Source organism: Lepisma saccharinum, chromosome 24, assembly GCF_977018435.1.
Source record: "Lepisma saccharinum chromosome 24, izLepSacc3.1, whole genome shotgun sequence".
Classification (NCBI taxonomy): domain Eukaryota; kingdom Metazoa; phylum Arthropoda; class Insecta; order Zygentoma; family Lepismatidae; genus Lepisma; species Lepisma saccharinum.
The window spans coordinates 51,812,353-51,830,568 of NC_139252.1; the positions used below are offsets into that span (position 1 = coordinate 51,812,353).

The 18,216-nt window shown below is 39.3% G+C and overlaps 1 protein-coding gene across 3 annotated transcripts in view; it reads right to left on the reverse strand.

The window, feature by feature from the left end:
• LOC145977955 (sodium-independent sulfate anion transporter-like) overlaps positions 1-18,216 on the reverse strand; it is a 239,366-nt gene that overhangs the window by 36,717 nt on the left and 184,433 nt on the right. The window lies entirely within an intron of this gene.

Consider the following 18,216-nt stretch of genomic DNA (forward strand, 5'->3'; position numbering starts at 1 on the left):
TTAATTAACGATTTATTGTTAGTTTAGTTCAAGTGAAGACGAGCGGTCTCCCCTTAATTTGCCCATGGTTAACTTCCTTGTATTTGAATTATAAGTTAGAGGATTTTTTCTTTTTGTAAGCGTTTTCTCAAACGTGGTAGCTAGTTGAATTATCAAGGGAAGGTATCATAAGTAATACCTACATTAAGGCAGTGGCGGCTCGTGACCTGGCTCTATGGGTGTGCACTTCAGTCTCGCGTCCAGAAGTGTTCTACCACCCCTGTGAAATACTCACACCCGTTTTTGCGTACATAATGATGCTTAATATATTGGCAACCCAAGTTTTGATCAACTTTCACTGAAAATGAGGCTATGAGTTATATTTCATGATTTTTTTAACAGGGATTTTATTTTACAAATTTCTTATTTCGGAACTTACCAGCCAATCACGAGAAGAGCGATGATATTGTGCAATATGTAATTCAGAATTCGATAACCTGACAAAATCACTCAAAACATAGAAATACCGATCTACAATATCAATAATATTGTCGATTTGCAAAATATTTCGTAAAAACTTTCTCCCACGCTCTGCTGATATTAATGAACAAGGAGAATAATAACATTGGCGTACACCAAAGAAGCCGTGGGACCAATTTCTGTATACCGCCTGGGCGCCGAACCACTGTGTGACAGCCGTCTGAATCTCTTATTCGCTGTGAAAATGTTGACCAGACAGGAAGTTTTTCAGGTGCAAGAACAGGTGGTAATCACTGGGAGCGAGATCCGGGCTGTACGATGGATGATCGAACACCTCCCAACCGAACCTGTACAGGAGGACTGCAGTGAGCCTAGCATATGTGTCTTCGCATTGTCGTGCAGCAAGATCAGCCCGGCACTGAGCTTACCGCGTCGATTATTCAGAATGGCTCGTCGCAATGTCCCCAGTGTTTCACAGTAACTGTTAGCGTTTACAGTCTCACCTCTGGGCAGAACGCCTTCTCTCTCCCAGAACACCGTCCACACATCACTTTTCGCGCCGACACAGTCTGTTTGAACATCGTCCTGCATGGAGGTCGACTGTGACGTCAATGAATGGACTGCTGCTTGCTTTCTGTGGTGTTGTATGTAACCCACGTTTCATCCCCGTTGATGATCCGGTTGAGAAAATCGTCATCATCATGGTAACGCTGCAGAAATGTCAGCGCCCTGCCCATGCGTTTTCCTTTGTGTTCGGGCGTCAGTTGTTTCGGCACCCACCGGGCACACAATTTCCGGAACAAAAGGTGTTTGGTAACAATGTCGTGCAACAACGACCGAGAAATCTGCGGGAAATGGCTGCTGAGTTCCGTGATCGTGACGCGACTATCCTCCAATATGCGCTGCTGCACCTGCTCCACAAGCTCGTCCGTAACGGCCGATGGCCGCCCACTGCACTCGTCGTCATGCACATTTTGCCGGCCTTCAGTAGCCCTAAATGTCCTGCACCAACGACTAACCATCTGCTTGCTCATGACGCCTGGCCCATACACCTGGCACAACTGACGACGCATTTCGATCGGCTGTATGTTTTGTGCGTTCAAGAACTTGATCACCGAACGAACCTCGCACGCGGCGAGAGATGGAATAAGAGCCGCCATGTTTCATCGCTGCCGCGACGCTACTGAGGACTTTCGGGAGGCGTCTTCTAGGACATTCACTAGCCAGGGAATTTTCATCTCACGCATGCGCAAACCCAATTTCAATACTCATGGCCTGGCACCTGTGGGCGAGTGGGAAACTTAATTTCTGGATGCGCCTAATATTACTGCAGTTGCTGCAGGCTTTGTAGCTAACTTCCCTCCAAAAATTCAATAACGTTAAATATTAAGTCTGCTTTCGCTATGTACAGTTTCTCTATTCATCATGAAATCAAACACTTTGCACTGAAACAGGAACGACCTTTTGACAGCGTTAAATAATTTTGTAACGCAGTAACAGCCACACAATGCAAAACAGCTGACTACTTATTTATTTTTATTTATTTGAAAAGTCCTGAATACAGAAAAATCCATTTTACATCAGGATATCAACCGGAAACGAAATAAACAAAATAATAAGATGGACACATACACACATATATATGTATAACAAGAATAATAACAACTGAGGCAAAAATAATATTATTTACTCTTCAGCTGCTTTATGCACACCGTTCTGTAAGTCTGCTTTGGTAAATGGAAGCCCGGAGCGTCTTTTAATGAGCTGTAAATGGTTTGTAGCCTGTGGAGAAGTGATCTTTGTTCTAAAGATAGCCTTGAAGATTTAATATAAAAGAAGTTGTTGCATTTACTGTTGGGACGTGGGATTCTGATATTAAGAAGTGGCAAGAGTTAGCTGGTGAAAAGTCCATTCATGATTCTGAAGAGTAGTGTTAAATCTGAGAGTTGACGGCGAAGAGAAAGGTCATGAATTTGTAGAGTGGATAGAATTTCTTGTTTGGAGAAGTTTGCAACACTACATTTGCTAACACACCGATCTCTGCGTTCCCAACCTTCCTAAATGTTGCAACCTCCCCTCACACGGCGCTCAAGCCAAAACGCCCAATCAGCGTCGTCTACGCGGCTGCTGCAACAGCGTCATAGGGAGCGAAACTACCATTGTGTTCAAGCTCCGATCGCGGCTCGGTCTACGCGCGTTGATATGATATCACTGATTGCAGGCTTCTCCACCATCTCTCTTGGTGGAGCGGCGTGGGAACACTTGATGTTTCGAAGGAGAGAGTTCAATAAATAAGTATAATAATAATGATTTGAATTAAAAATTAATTTGGGTGTGCACGTGCGAATAGGCAGGAGCCGCTACTGCATTAAGGTATCATCTCTCACATGTTTCTTTAATGTGTTTATGTACCCTGATAAACATAAGTAGGCATAAATATTATTTCAAAATAAAGACAGTAAATGTAGAAAATTTGAGAATGCTTTTTTTAAGGGCAAGTAAAATGACTACATTGAAATATGACCAACAACTTCTTACAAAGTAGAGATTTTTATGAACATGATAAATATTTTTCTAGATGATTTCAATTGTTGATATACAATTTTACTCATATTGTTCGAGGTTAGAACAGAGGATTTTTTTAAAAAAAAATCCTTTCTGTTCGTACCATTTCCTGCATACATTACGAAAATATGGTCATACACATAAGTATTACAATTTGGCACAGAGACTTAAACTTGAAGCTTTAATTATTATTCACAATATTATAATTCATGCCTGTATTTTGTGCCTACCTATTTAGGCAGTATTCGTGCCTTGAAAATTTGAACTGTACAGTGGGATCCACGAGTATTAACGTGGAAATTGTCCATCACCATGTTCATGCACTTTATTTAACCCAATAAGAGCTTCAAGGATTAAAATAAAACTCAAAATTAGCTGTTGACAACTTCTGCACCAGCATACACATGTAAGAGAAAAATTAATGAAAATAGTCATGGACAATTTGCCGAGCAATACTAGTGGATCCCACTGTACCAATGGAGTAATTAAATAGAATTTACTTTTCAGAATCAGTGTCCACTGTTCGGATACATTCGTTACGAAAAAATAAATATCCGACGTTTACACTATTCGCTCACGTGCTTCTTACTTTCTCCCCTCGCACAAATACGTACAGTGCGAGAGTTGAGCTGAAATGTACAAAGGATTTGTCAAGGAAGAACGTAGAACTGCTGCAACAAATTATCTCAAACTATGGCTAGCGTTACAAAGTTGGCATTTTATTTAAGAACTTCGGCAAACAAGATCAGTGTTTATGCAAATGTTCTTTACAAAGCACAAGGGAAGCCAGAAATCAAACGCTGTAATGAAATATGATTTTCTGCATTTCTATGTAATTGCAGGGTTCACTGCACGACCAGAAAAACAGGTTGCATTTTCTCTTTCTCTTCGGGCACTTGCAATCATTTGACAAGCAAAGAATTAGTTAAGGGCGTTATTAGTAAAGGAAGTACGTGAAATAGCATGCCACTATCATGTAGATCATGTGATTTATATGGGAAGTGTTTTATCTGATGTACAACAGAATTATGGTTACGTAATACAAGGATATAATGTTTACCTTAGAGCCAAAGATTACTTTAGACCTATAAAGGTACATTATGCAGAACGGTAAAGATTGGATTTTACTGTTTATCAATATTATTTACGTATTTTCTAATGTCATATAACATTTGAAATGTTCTTGAGGTGAAAGCAACGTTCTGAACGAATAAGAAAGTACGATTCAGTCAGAAATAAATATTATATTCTTATAATGCACTTTGTTTTTTATATACATGTATATTTGGTTGTAGCTATCCAGCTATGCACCAGTTACATTTGTTTTACATTTCATAATTTTATAATACAATATTTTCTCTCTCAATATAGTTAGGGTGGTATTTGTAAGGGGGGATGGGGAATTTCCCACTCTGGGTACTTGTGCCCCTCCCCTCTGCTTGCTAAATTGTATCCATGGGGGGGTATGTTATATGGCTTGAAGTCATTATCTCATGCTGTCCCTGGACAGTCAGTGTAATTTCCTTCCCACTGGAAATTTCTTAAATACCACACTGAGTATAGTTGATAAGTGCATATATTATTTTCTTAGTCTGGTTCCTCAAAAGTGTTGCCAAGCCGTATGCCTCATTATATCCTGCTTCTTTTAGACCTCTTAAGAAAGACTCACGCGTAGTTACATTAAGACGACATTCAAATATAATATGATCAGGTGTTCCTTCAGTTGCACCACACTGACAGATTGGGGATTACACAATCTTACTAGTGTAAAAGTCTTTAGGGAGTTTGTTAAATATTGTAAATGGACTATACTTGACTAATTCTGTGACGTCACGGAAGCTGGTGTGAGACCCGTATGTAAGTATCTCGGACGCCCCGGACCAAGGTATCTGTAGCGCCTAGAAATTAATTCCACTTATCGACGAAATCCGCTAGTGGCGCTGATGTTAGTTACCATTCGCACATATAGTTAGTCTGCTTTCAATGGAAATAAACGAAGCTTGCAACGTCTGTTTCATGTCCTAATACGTACATGAATGCGAAAACGATACTTGCTAGAGTGGTCGTTAAGATGTTATCCTCCCCCACCCCCATTAAGCACGTCCTATTATTGTGCTTTTTACAAATAATACGCGAGTGAATATGGGCAACTTGAACCCTCATTTGACGCAGTAACTACAATCTCGTATGCGTATAATACAAGTAGGCCTAGGTTCATTATTATTGTCATAAATATTAAATTTATGCCAAATAATATAGTTTTTTAATTGTTAGAAGGGCAAATCCCCCACTTCTAATCGCCGTGATTACGATACTCATATTTTATTTAAACAGAAAATTAATTTTACTTAAATCAACACTTTATATCTCGCATCAAACTGCGGAGTAAAGCTGCTTGCGTTATTTCACTGTGTTTATAGCAATCTTTATATTTATTTTCAAATTTGTCATTTCCCGACTAGAGATCAATCCACAAATATAACTGAATTTTTATACACCTCCTACAGGTGGATATCACAATTTTGAATGTGGTAAACACAAGAAGTGTGGAACAAAGTTGTATCAACCTTTAGAGCTTACACTTTGATCTGAGCGTCCAACACAAATATTTTTTTCACTGATTAAAAATAAATTAACTGATCAGAGAAATCAAAGCAGCTTAGAACCAATTAAGTCATAGAGATAATGGTGGTAATTAAATACGAATATAGTTCTAAGAGTTTATGAGTTTTGCACAATATAAAAAATATTTGGTTCTACAGCATCAGTAGACAAATATATCTAGGATAGGACTAAGAAACATGCAAATTTGTAAATTTTTATTCCGTATTGTGACCTGCATATTACATAAAATGTAAATTAATTCTTTCCTTCAATATTTTCCAATCTATAAACATTTGTTGGAGTGAAGCTGCGCCGCTAAAAATGCATAAAAAATGTAGCAAATAAATATCCCTTAAATTCAATGCCCAAAGCTGGAAATCTTCCTTAAATTCCTGGCCGAATGATCGTCACCCTAGTTCCAGCCCCCTTCGAAGAAAACATGCTGTGGCTTTAGGCATTTCTTCATCTTCTTTTCCTATCGAAATGTTTGCTTCTATTCTCTGTTATCGCTGTACAGTGTGATGCACAAGTATTACTCAGCAAATTGTCCACGACTAATTCCATTAATTTGGCTCTTGCATCTTGCGTATTTTCAAGGAATAGATTTTTAAGTATGCTGGTGCAGAGGCTGTGGATTTTTGTTTCAATTCTTGAATTTCTCCTTGAACATGATCATGGGCAATTTGCTTCGTAAATCGTAATACTTATTCATCCCACTGCACTGAACAATACATGCAACGTTGTTGAAAGCTACTTGCTTGGCATAACAAACAAACGAGATAGGTCAACCATTACGAAAGTTCCGCGTCATGTTAACAAACTATGTCTGATCAACATTACACCTGTCAACTTTTAAAATGCAGTTTCAATGTCGAGCAGTGACCTAGGACTGAACACACACACACATTGACGTATACTGTAGAATGTAGGTCACATCTGTGTTATCTCCAATGTACAGATGCAAAGAAAGCAGTAAGCAAATTGTCCAATTGTTCAATTTTCTTCACAAGCTACGGGGAAAATATCATGGGTTTAATGCATGTCTGAACACTGTATTACATTTTATAAGTCTGTAATGGTTAAGGATCAAGACTTGCCCGCCTGGTTTGAAACGGAATAGCCCTATTATTACTACTAGTATTAAACACAGACATTTGCAGTATGTTTTGCTTCTTAATGCCCATGTTAATGACAACGAAACGAGTTCAGTTTTTTTTTTTAATGCAATGACGTGGCAACCCTGACTAGGAAATTAAATCAGGCTAGTTTTGGTGCAAAGTTCGAGCTTTGGCAGTGCACGAACATCGGAAAAGAAAAATTCACTAGAATATACCGGTTTTCACAGCACTCGTCCTCCTTTTAATGAAAGGTACAGATCGGGGTGCTCAACAAGATAGATAGCTTACCCAGCAGCTTCTATTACAAACCTGACACTTTTCCATATATGTACCAACTTTCTAGCCCAGTGGCCTTAACCAGAAGGCAGCGTTTTCAGCCATTGTCTCGGAAGCGATAATCCAGCGCACAAAAAAAACATCACGATTTGGCAACAATGCAACCTTGCACTGCAAAGGCGCCGAGAATATCCAACGTAAAGGCGGTCACAATGGTAATGACCTCATAACAAGGAATGTGAAAATCGCTGTCTCTGATTCTATGTGCTCAGCTCAGTATAATCCAGGAGCGATTTCCTTGAGATGTCTATGCAGATGGCTTTTTTCAACTTCCTAGTTTTACTTCCCATTGGGACCTTCTGACTTTGTTCCTTCGCTCGTATGTTACATAGTAAAGTGTCCTGAATGGTTCTGAATCACCGAATACCGACGTAACACTAACGCGAAATCCCCGGTTCGGTTACGTGCGATTTTGCACAATACCTGAGGCTTACTGAATCGATTTGATTGGCACCATTAGCGTACGCAGGACTATTTTTAGTGTTGGGCTATATATCGTCCAGACGATATATCGCGATATTGAGAAAAATATCGTCCAGGCGACATCAACTAGACGATATATCGTCAGGATAGTTTGGCGATATACAGAGTGAACCAAAAGTAGGTGGACAGTAAGTCTACAAGAAGAGCCTCAGCAGAATTGAGCATTTCACAAACCTCTATTATACGAATCCCGAAATCTATTGGGTTGAAAGCTTATCGTCCACGGCTAATTCATAGCTTATTGGAGGATGACCCAGACAGGCAGATGCAATTTAGTGAGATCATGCTGAACGTTATCATTTACTGTCCACCTACTTTTGGTTCACTCTGTATATCGTATTGGCGATATATCGTCACTATATTTGGCGTTATATCGTATCGGCGATATATCGTCACGATATTTGGCGATGTATATCGTATCAGCGATATATCGTCACGATCTTTGACGATTTATATCGTATCAGCGATATATCGTCACGATCTTTGACGATATATATCGTGTTTGCGATATACAGTCACGATATTTAGCGATATATACCATGGAGACGATATATCGCCGATAATACGACACGGAAAAATATCGTATGGTCTTTGACGATATATCGCGATATCAAATTTCCGATAGCGTCCATCCCTAATTGTTTTTCGGACGGGAACTGGAATGGTAAAGGTGGATAATACACAGCTGCGTTCTGGGGGAGATACAGCATAAAATATTTCGTAAATATTGTTTTAAAAGTTGTTCAAAGACGAAAATGGTAATTGGGAGTCATTTTAAAGGGAGGGAGTGGTGCATTTGCCACTTTGGTTTACCCGAGTTCTTTGAGCTTTCATTTGAGCTAGCCCCTGAGCACGCCCCGTGCTTGACACAGCAAGGAAACTTGAACTCTGAATTTACAAATTGCTGAACATTTAACAACATATCGGTTAACACGGGGCCGGGATTAAGTCTTGTCTCACGTAGGGCAGTGTTTAAAAACTTCGCCTCCGGTATACATTATTTTCTGTGGAGGTCCTGTGTGGGGATTGCGCATAATGCATTGTAATGAAGAGAAATAAGACCTTTTCGCCCATCTACAATTACTTCTAGATCAACCGCCGGGCCGCAAGAAGTTCTCCTGAAGTTTGCGACTTGCAGCCCGAGATGGCACCCACCCGGAAATATGTCCTTTTGTTCTGGGTTCGCCAGCAATAAGATATTATTTGTCGACAGTTCTGCTGAGAAATCAAAGTCGCTAAGAGGGGTCTGCCACTCCTGGAGCTAATTTAACAAAATTTTATATTTGTCAACAAGCCTAGACAGAATCGAACTAATATTCTTTATATTCTCTATGAAATATACAGCTGTACACAACATTAATGTTGAAGAGAAGTAAATTATATATCACCCTAAACAGATTTTAAGAAAGGACTTAACATGCCTTAATTCTATACCATTATCAAAGAATGTGTTTATCCGACGGCACAACAGGTATTCAGTACTGGGAAGGTTTCTTTTCTTCCACGTGTCAAATTGGCGATACAGTACGACGTAGATTATCGTCAAGGCATCTTGCATGATCGTTCTCAAATGGACATACGAGTACTTCAGTCAAAAAATATTCCATTTCCGCTTTCAAATGTGACACGGCACCAGGGTCATCTTACGAAGCCGGGCACGCGAACCTCAGCACATGGAGCGATTACCAAGAAAAATGTAAAGAAATCCTTCTTCCCATGCTGTACGTGACGTCACCCAGAGGCGTCTCGTGAACGCATGCGGTGCATTCTGCGCATGCGTCAATTGTGGGAAAAAGGACAGCTTGCTCTGCGACGACATTCAGGAACATTTCTACATTCTAATTTCTTCATATAGGAGAAGTATTTATTTTACACGAGAGCGCTCAACTACGCTTATATTACATTTCTTGGATCTGAAGTGACGCATGCATCAATTGTGGGAAAATAATTATTACTTTCTTTCACTTCAGATCCAAGAAATGTAATATAAGCTTAGTTCAGCGCTCTCGTGTAAAATAAATACTTCTCCTATATGAAGAAATTAGAATGTGGAAATGCTCATGAATGTCGTCGCAGAGGCGCAGAGGAAGCTGTCCTTTTTTCCACAATTGACACATGCGCAGCATGCACCGCATGCGTTCACGAGACGCCTCTGTCGTAGACTGTATATCATGGAAAGGCCTTTTCCGAATTCGCCTTCCTTCTGCCGATAGAGCGCGCACAGCGTTTACACCACCAGATGTTTTGTCCAGACCCGCTTCGCGAGGCCCTCAAGAACACGCCTCCTCCGGTACACGGGCAGTTAGTGATTGACAGGTCGTAAAACCCTTGTCATTTCTTTCCTCAGACATGTCCTAGGTTTTGCTGTTCGGGTCGATTGGCATCCTCATTGCCAAAAGCTGATCTTACCATTTCGTGTCAAAATTCCAGACGATAATATAGAGTCGTGCAGCAACAATATGTGGCTTGTAACATACATAATTGTGGAAGCTTCTCTTCAACGAATAAGGAGTCCCAGTAGTCTACTATTTGAACTCCGGGGCGAGGTAGTTAGCACAGCGCGCTACGACAGCAGGGGTCCCGGGCTCGAATCCCGAGTAAGACATGGATGTTTATGTTCTGAATGTGAATGTTAAAAAATATGGAACTGAGTAAAAACTGATATATGAGAATAGCAGAGAAAATATGACATCGGACTGCCACGTAGTAAACCCAGGTTTCGATTCTCAGTGTGAATGATTTCAAGCGGAAAATTTTCCAACATATCCTTGCATAAAACCGACTCTGTGAATGTATTTGATCTATTTTTATAAAACTTTCACTGATACGCAATATATGCGCTAATTTAATCAAACTTGCATATTTTAATTAATAGGATTAGGTCTAAAGCAAAATATGGCCATTTAATACCATGTGGTCCAAAAAGATAATAATTGAGAAAATGGTCAACTTTTTCTATTTATATAGCCTATATTTTTGTTGTTGTAACCCCTATGCAAGGGTAGTATTTTCCTTTACATGACTTCTTTTAAAAATTTCGGCCCTGTTTGACTTATGATTTGCGGCATTTTTAGCCTTTGTAGACAGTTGCGGTAATTATGATAACTCATCTAAGAAAAATGATAGCTTGGGTAAAAAAACATTGTTTTCAGTATATTTCAAGCTACATTGTATGTTTCGTGTATTTTTTCAACATATTGATTTGGACCAAAATTCAAAGTTTAGGATATTTTTGTTAGGGAAGTTATGTAATATCAGAGTATTTCGGCTGGATTACTGTTATAGCTCTTTGATCGTTTCTTGATTCTCATTTTCAAAATTTTGAGCCAAGATGTCTCCGATGGGGGAGCTAAAAAAATGATATTTACAGCGTAAAGATTACTCTATGACAGGTACCTGTGAAACAAAAAATTACAGATTGATATTTCATGGATAACAAACCTACAACAGGGGAGGGATTGGTCAAAAACAGGCATTTTACATTATTATTTACAAAGAAATGTTTGCTTTTTAATAATCATGTAATTAGAATTATTGTGTTTATTAATTACATCATGCGAATGGCGTAATAAGTCCGTTAGTAGTGTTACGAATTAAATTTTCCGTTTTCTTTATCCCATTAGTTATGAAGAACTTCATCCCGGCTCGACAAATGTCACAAGGTCTTTCAAAGTAAAAAATAGACTGCTTTATGCCAAATTTAAGTCAGATTACGCGTCAGTAAGCAGTTTTTTACCTGTTTAGACCACTACTTCAACTGCGACATTTGTCCGAACGGGAAGTTTACCGATTCTGGCCAATGTTAACTTATTCTTTATAGAATTACAACAAAATTGGTTGCTTTGTTATTTTATTGTAATTTTGAAAAATCCAATTATGTATAAAAAATATGTTTTGTTACTATAAGTAACTACTTGTATTTGAAAGAAATTGGTAAAGCCACCAACCTGCATTATGCAATGTGTTTTGAAGGCATATTGGTGGGTGGGTGGTGGATGGCTCTTTACATATTCACAGTCTCGGTTATTTATAGAGGCGATGCAAATCGTCTCTATGCTCCCACGTAGTTATATAGTCGAGTCCCTTGTACGTAGATGCACCCATGCAGTGGGAGAGCCCACTTTTCTCACCCTCTCCTCCGGGAATCGAACGGCAGTCAAGCTCTCATATCGACTGTCTTTATCCTCCCAAAACTAATTTCCGAAATAAATTATGACCGATTTTGAATCAGGTGCAACACAAACAACAGTGGAGATATTGAATCGGTAGAGAAAACCCGATTTGCAGGTTGTAAACTTATATTGGCTCCCGAGCGTTCGTGTATATAAATACAACCCCCCCCCCCCATTTTTTATAATTCTCTAGCCATTGTATTAATAATGGAGGTTAGTATATTGAATCTTTCACCCGAAATTCATTATAAAATTTTAAAATGAATTCTTAATGATTTATTGATTTGGTGTTTTAAGTCCACTTTAAGCACAGTAAGGCTAATCGGGACTGGGCCAGGCATGGAACCCGGGATCCCTTGATTACAAGGCGACGACGCTACCACTGCGCCATCGAGGATGCTCAGTTTTTAATGGGGATGTAATTCAAATTATTAATAGACTATTACAAAAGCCTCCCCGCTATTTATTCCATCCTGTTTAATGATTACGAAGGATTGTTGTTTCAATTTAGCATGTAGAAGGATTCGAACAGGTGTACCAGCCAGATTAAATCGGCGTTATCTTCCAACGTTTTGAGCACATACATAGCAACATCATCCCTGAAGATGAGAGCAATGTATACGATGGAAGCTAACGTCGATTGACGTCGCCAGGAAAGCTACAACTCTTATGTAGAAGGGTGGAAATACAAACGAGTTGGATGAGATAATTGAGGAAATTAATGAATGATAAGTCTGATGAGATGCAGGGATATTTTTAGGGATACTTCATATCGAAGCAACATGCGACAAGCGACACGTGTCTCTTGGTAACTGGCTCTCAGTAATAAACGCAATCAACCATTCAACTTGTGTTGTCTGTTGCTTGTGTGTCCCTAGGACTGAGTTCTTTTTCATACCGTCCATCGTGTCGCCCTGGCCTGTTGTTCGCGCATGCACAGTGAATATTTTGCTTTAGACGGTGTGAAATATCTGTGTCGCTTGAGGATTTCACCAATTGAACGCAGGCTTGTGTGAGACGTTGCTGTTGATTGGATTGTTCTCTAGAGGTGTGTGTCGCTTGTCACTTCGGTCTGCAGCTACATTGAGAAACGTTGCTGTTGACTGGCTCGTTCCCAAGCGACACGGAACATTCACATCAAGCAACAAGAGCCTATTCAGTTTAAAGCAAAACATGCACGAACCAGTGGCGTCGCTAGGTCCTTTTTTGGGGGGGCTGAAGCCCCCCCAATCCCTCGATAAGCCCCCCCAATTTTTAGCTATTATTACATACAGTATTTCGAGAAAACATATTTGAACAATTGTTAATGCAGGAACATACCTCTAGATACATATTCTGGGAAAGAATCTTTTCGTTGTGACATAGTTTTCTTTAAACCACGATCTTACATCTGACACGCCATGTCTTTAGCTGGCAACTGCAAACGATCGCCGTCATTTGTTCTATTTTCACAACGGTTGCTACGCGAGGAAACGGTAGTGGTGCGTTTTGTGTTACGGAGTTTGTGATATTGTGTGTTTGTTATCAAAGCTTTTTGTGACATTTACTGTTGTTCGTACAACAATGGACAAATTGATTATTCGAAGTAATCGCCTGAAATCGGAAGCTTTAAGCGAATGCAGCACAGCCACAGAATGTCTCGATGAAGATAAGGTACCTGCTTCAACTGCAACAGCTGAATCGGTAACATGTCCTCCCACTCCAAGTTCATCTACAAAAGAAGTCGAGAGTTTCATCACTTCAGATTTAGGCAGTAAAAGCGAAGGGCCTAAACAACCGTTTCTTTCCAGATTTCCAGGTAGTGTTTTCGGTAACCAGAATAGGTGTTTAAATGAAGTATGGTACAAAAGTTACCGGTGGATCGAGTACAGTGTTAATCACGATGCAGCCTTTTGTTTTCCTTGTAGACATTTCGTATTCCAGACAGGTAAGGCAGATCCTGCATTTACAAGTATCGGTGTTCGTAACTGGAAAAAGGTTATAGAAAATTCAAAGATCACGAGAAATGTGCTTCTCATGCAGGCGCGACTCGTGTATTATTTTCCTGGGGGTTCACCGAAGTCATATGACACATACTCAGTTTCCGCAAAGATTTTTTTCGGGAAACAAAAGGATGGGGAGGGGGCTTAAAAGATTGGTACATATTTTTTTCATAGAATGAGGTTTCATAGTAGAGGTGTGCGTATAAATTTAGGGCTAAAACTAAGTACAATAAATTGTACATCTATGAAAGAAATTTCGGGTTTTATGGACGTCATAAACGTCCTCAGGATTTGTTCCAGGGATTGTGTTATTGATAATTTTGCAAGAAATTCGAACCGCAGAGTACAGCTGATACATAAAGACATAGTTCACCAACATTAGAAAAACAGGACAAGAATATGTTAGTTTTAATTCCTTATGTTTGTTATATGTTAGTGTCTTATTAATCACTTTGCTATTTTCAAACATTAAAAATATTTACAATAGTAGTAAGTCATGTATCTGGTTGCAGCCCCCCCAAAGCAGATGGCCTAGCGACGCCACTGGCACGAACAACAAACCGAGTCGACATGATACACGATATTGAGAGAAAGTCCAAGTCCGAGCGACATGCGACACAAGTAGCTTCTTTCAGTCATGAACAAGCTATGAAGATGTAATTTAATTCATTGTCACTCGCCCTCTTAGGGAGAACTCACACCGAAGCGACAAGCAACATATGTCGCTTGGGAACGAGCCAATCAGCAGCAACGTTTCACACCGTAGCGGCATGACAGGCCGCACATGCCTACGCTCGATTGGTGAAATTCTCAAGCGACACGTGTCGCCGGTCACTTGTCGTTCCGGTGTGTTTTTTCCCTCCATCACGATTAATGTATTCACATAATATCGAAAGTAAAATCTTAATGAAACTAGAATTAAAAAAATTGCAAGATGTAGGTTCCATTATTATAACATAACATTACCTTCAGCATAGTTGTCTTACCTCTTTATGAAATACGAGGTACATCGGTGTTCTCTAAATGTGAATGTATTGCCCAAGCGTGTTCTTTGTATAGACACAAATTGTATTTTTAAAATGCGTTGAAGTTAATGTGACTATAATTGAAATTATATTCAGAGATCGAGACGAAAACGAAAGAGCGTTTACATAACTTGGGACAAGAACAAGATTTAGAGTTTGAAAGAGTACCCGACTCTCTCACTTCCTTTCGCTGTAATTTCTGTAGGGCCTCCCAAGGCACTTATATAGAAATACACCGAACCAATTGTGTCAGGAATAATAATAATAATATGATGTTTAAGTTAAAATTATATTATCATCACATAAATAGGTAAAAAGATCGGATAACAGCAAGTATTCATTATCTAGCTTACCTGTAGTTAAGATCGGCATAATTTGCATAAAAAACAAGTGCGCTGGCAAAAAAATTCATTTCAAATTGATGAAGAATTGAATATTTATTGAATAAAAGAGAATGTTAGATCCGGTTAGCGAAAAGTAAAGTTCCTGATTAATATTTTATGCATATTGTTATAAATAGTAGCGTGCAAGCATAAATCTTTGGTAATTGGTACTGTCCTTCTAAGCCCCCTAATTCCAATCTTTCTTCCAATAAGTTCAAAGAGTGGGCCTCCTCGATGGCGCAGTGGTATCGCCCTTGCCTTGTAATCAAGGAATCCCGGGTTGGATACCCGGTGGATGCAAGTAGTGGTTCGAATCTCACTTTAAGCTGTAAGTCCAGTCCCGATTAGCCTTTCTGTGCAAAAAGTGGACTTAGAAACAACAAATCAATCAATAAGTTCAAAGGAAATTATAACCATCGATTATGTAATAAATGCTACACAAATATATTTTCATTATTTAATTTTTGCACTTGGTAAGTTTCTTAGGGAGGGGTCCGGACCCCTCCCCAAATAAGTCCTTGAGTTTCCTCGATGAAATTAGTAGTAATTATCTCGCCTTGTATTCAAGGGGTCTCAGGTTCGATCCCCGGTAGAACTACACAGTGGTCTGGATCCCACTGTATCCTGTAGCCCCAGTCCCGATTACCCTATTTGAGCATGTAATTGACTTACAAATTTAATTTTTCTATAATTTATGTAAGATTCAATTGGGACAGTCTCTGTATTAATGTATTTATTCTTTTGGAAAATAGAAATAAGACAAATGAAACACAATGAAAAAACAGCCGGGTGAAGGAAATCAACTTTGGATTTTCCGAAATGGTCGGAGCACGGTCAAAAGCCGCCCCCAAGGGAAAAGACGATGCCAAGGGTAGAAGAAGAAGTAATCTAAGCCACGCCCACAGTAGTAAAACCTGGTCAGAGTCATCTATCGGCAGACGGCTGAACTTGTAGGACTTGAACATAACCCCGCCAGCCGATGGCCAGCCCCGCTATGGCTCGAATAAAGCCATTCTCAAAGGTGTTTGAAAATGCATATCAATGTTTGCAATGGCGTATTGTCACAATGGGCCTCTCAATTTGAAAAATAAAAAAATCAGTTTACTCAGGAAGGATGCAAGAAAGGCTTGCAAGGTTAAATTTTTTACAGTAACTTAGAATCGGGCTCTATACGCCGATCCAAAAACTGAGATATTTGACAGCTAATATCTATTAAAATATGGAAGTGATAAAAAAAATTCGATAATCACTGTTAAGATTCATCCTTTCTGATCAATTCACCACAAAGCTGATTCAAATGCCTCAAATAGTTTTCGAGTAAAAGTGTTCTGAATGAAGGTCTGTTTTTCCGCTGCCCATGATATGGCCTCTTAAGGCCGTGGCGTCATCAATACTAAGCGAACTCAGCTGTATACTGCCGAAATGTCTGTGGTGGGATTTATCTATTGTTTAATCGAGCACATGGTGGATTACGTTAGCAAAGTCCATTCCAACGTGACTTAACAGATTGCCTTACACGGGGCGTTGCGTTTATGGTATCACAACAGAGCCGTGGCTATGGGAGGGGCGAGACGGGACAGCCGCCTATTCGAAGGGAGCGACGACCAGCAAAAGCAGACAAATTGATAGAGCAAACGTCGCAGTGCCCCGTGCAAGTATTGGCACCTAATTGTCAATTTGCAAAGAAAGAGATCTAAAAATTTCTTTCCTGGCTTCGTTTCATTGCATTGCCGTAACAATCATGTCATTTTAAAAAAGTTATTGTGTACGATTTTTTCATGGGGTATGAACATCTATCGAACATGATATGCGCAAGAAACACAATCTAAAAATCTCCAAACATAAAACAGTCCTTCATTGTTACAGGGATTAGGGCAGTGGCTCCCAAACTGTGCGCCGTGGAATGCTATATTATTTATAATTGTAAATTCAATCAATGATACGATTGTTCCAAATATGTGCTTATTTAGTACCTTGTGCAGTGGGACCCATGAGCATTAGCTTGCAAATTGTCCATCACCATGTTCGTGCACTTTATTTGACCCAATAAGAGCTTCAAGAATTAAAAGAAAACTCAAAACAAGCTGTTGACAACTTCTGCACCAGCATACATAAAAATCCATCGTTTAAAACACACACAGGATTCAAGAGAAAAAATAATGAAATGGTCATGGACAATTTGCACGGTATTACTCATACATACACTGTACATACAAAATGTTTCTGAATTTAAAATATAGCTATGTTTATTTTTTAACTTAAGGCTAGCAACCTAACCACACAACAGAGCGTGGCATGCAAATGTTAGATAGGCCTATATTCTGACTTGGGCGCTGCAAAAAAAATGTTGAAACGAAAAATTTCGGGAACCCCTGGATTAGGGAATGGAACGAATTGTCTGCACCATTGACTAACATTATTTCCCATCATAATTTTAAGAAAACATTAAATAACTCACTATTGTCCCAACAGCTACATTAACCTACACCAATCTTAATAATTGCACCTTCACATACACCTATCATCCATCCCATAATGCTCTACTAATGACTTACTACTTATCTTTGCTACACAGTAGACATACTATACTAATCGATACAATGTATTATTTTATCATTGCATAATCATTACACTATGTTTATTGTATTACCATGATCATTATATTTTTTCTCTTTCTTTGTGTTCTTATTTATTTATTGTATCTTTGACAAGGGCTGGGTTATAAGAACGGCCCATGAGGCGAAAACATGCCTGCTTAAATAAAGACCATTCTGTTCTATTTTATGTGCATGGCCGAAATCTGATACATGTTTGGCTTTAGAATTTGAATGAAGTTACTTTGAAGGTACGTACTATGTTACGCCCTTGTACATTCGCGTTACCTATAAACATTCGAACAATGCACAGGGTGGCTCAATAAGTCACTTAACACCCACAGTACAAGGCCACTGCAGCGCGCAACATGGAAATGGTGATGACCAATCGTTATCAGGCCAAGGGGGAACCACATTGACGCCACCCACACGGTCGGCGGCCATCTTGATGTCCGCCATCTTGGATTCAACTTCAGAATTTTAAATGGGAAGGGG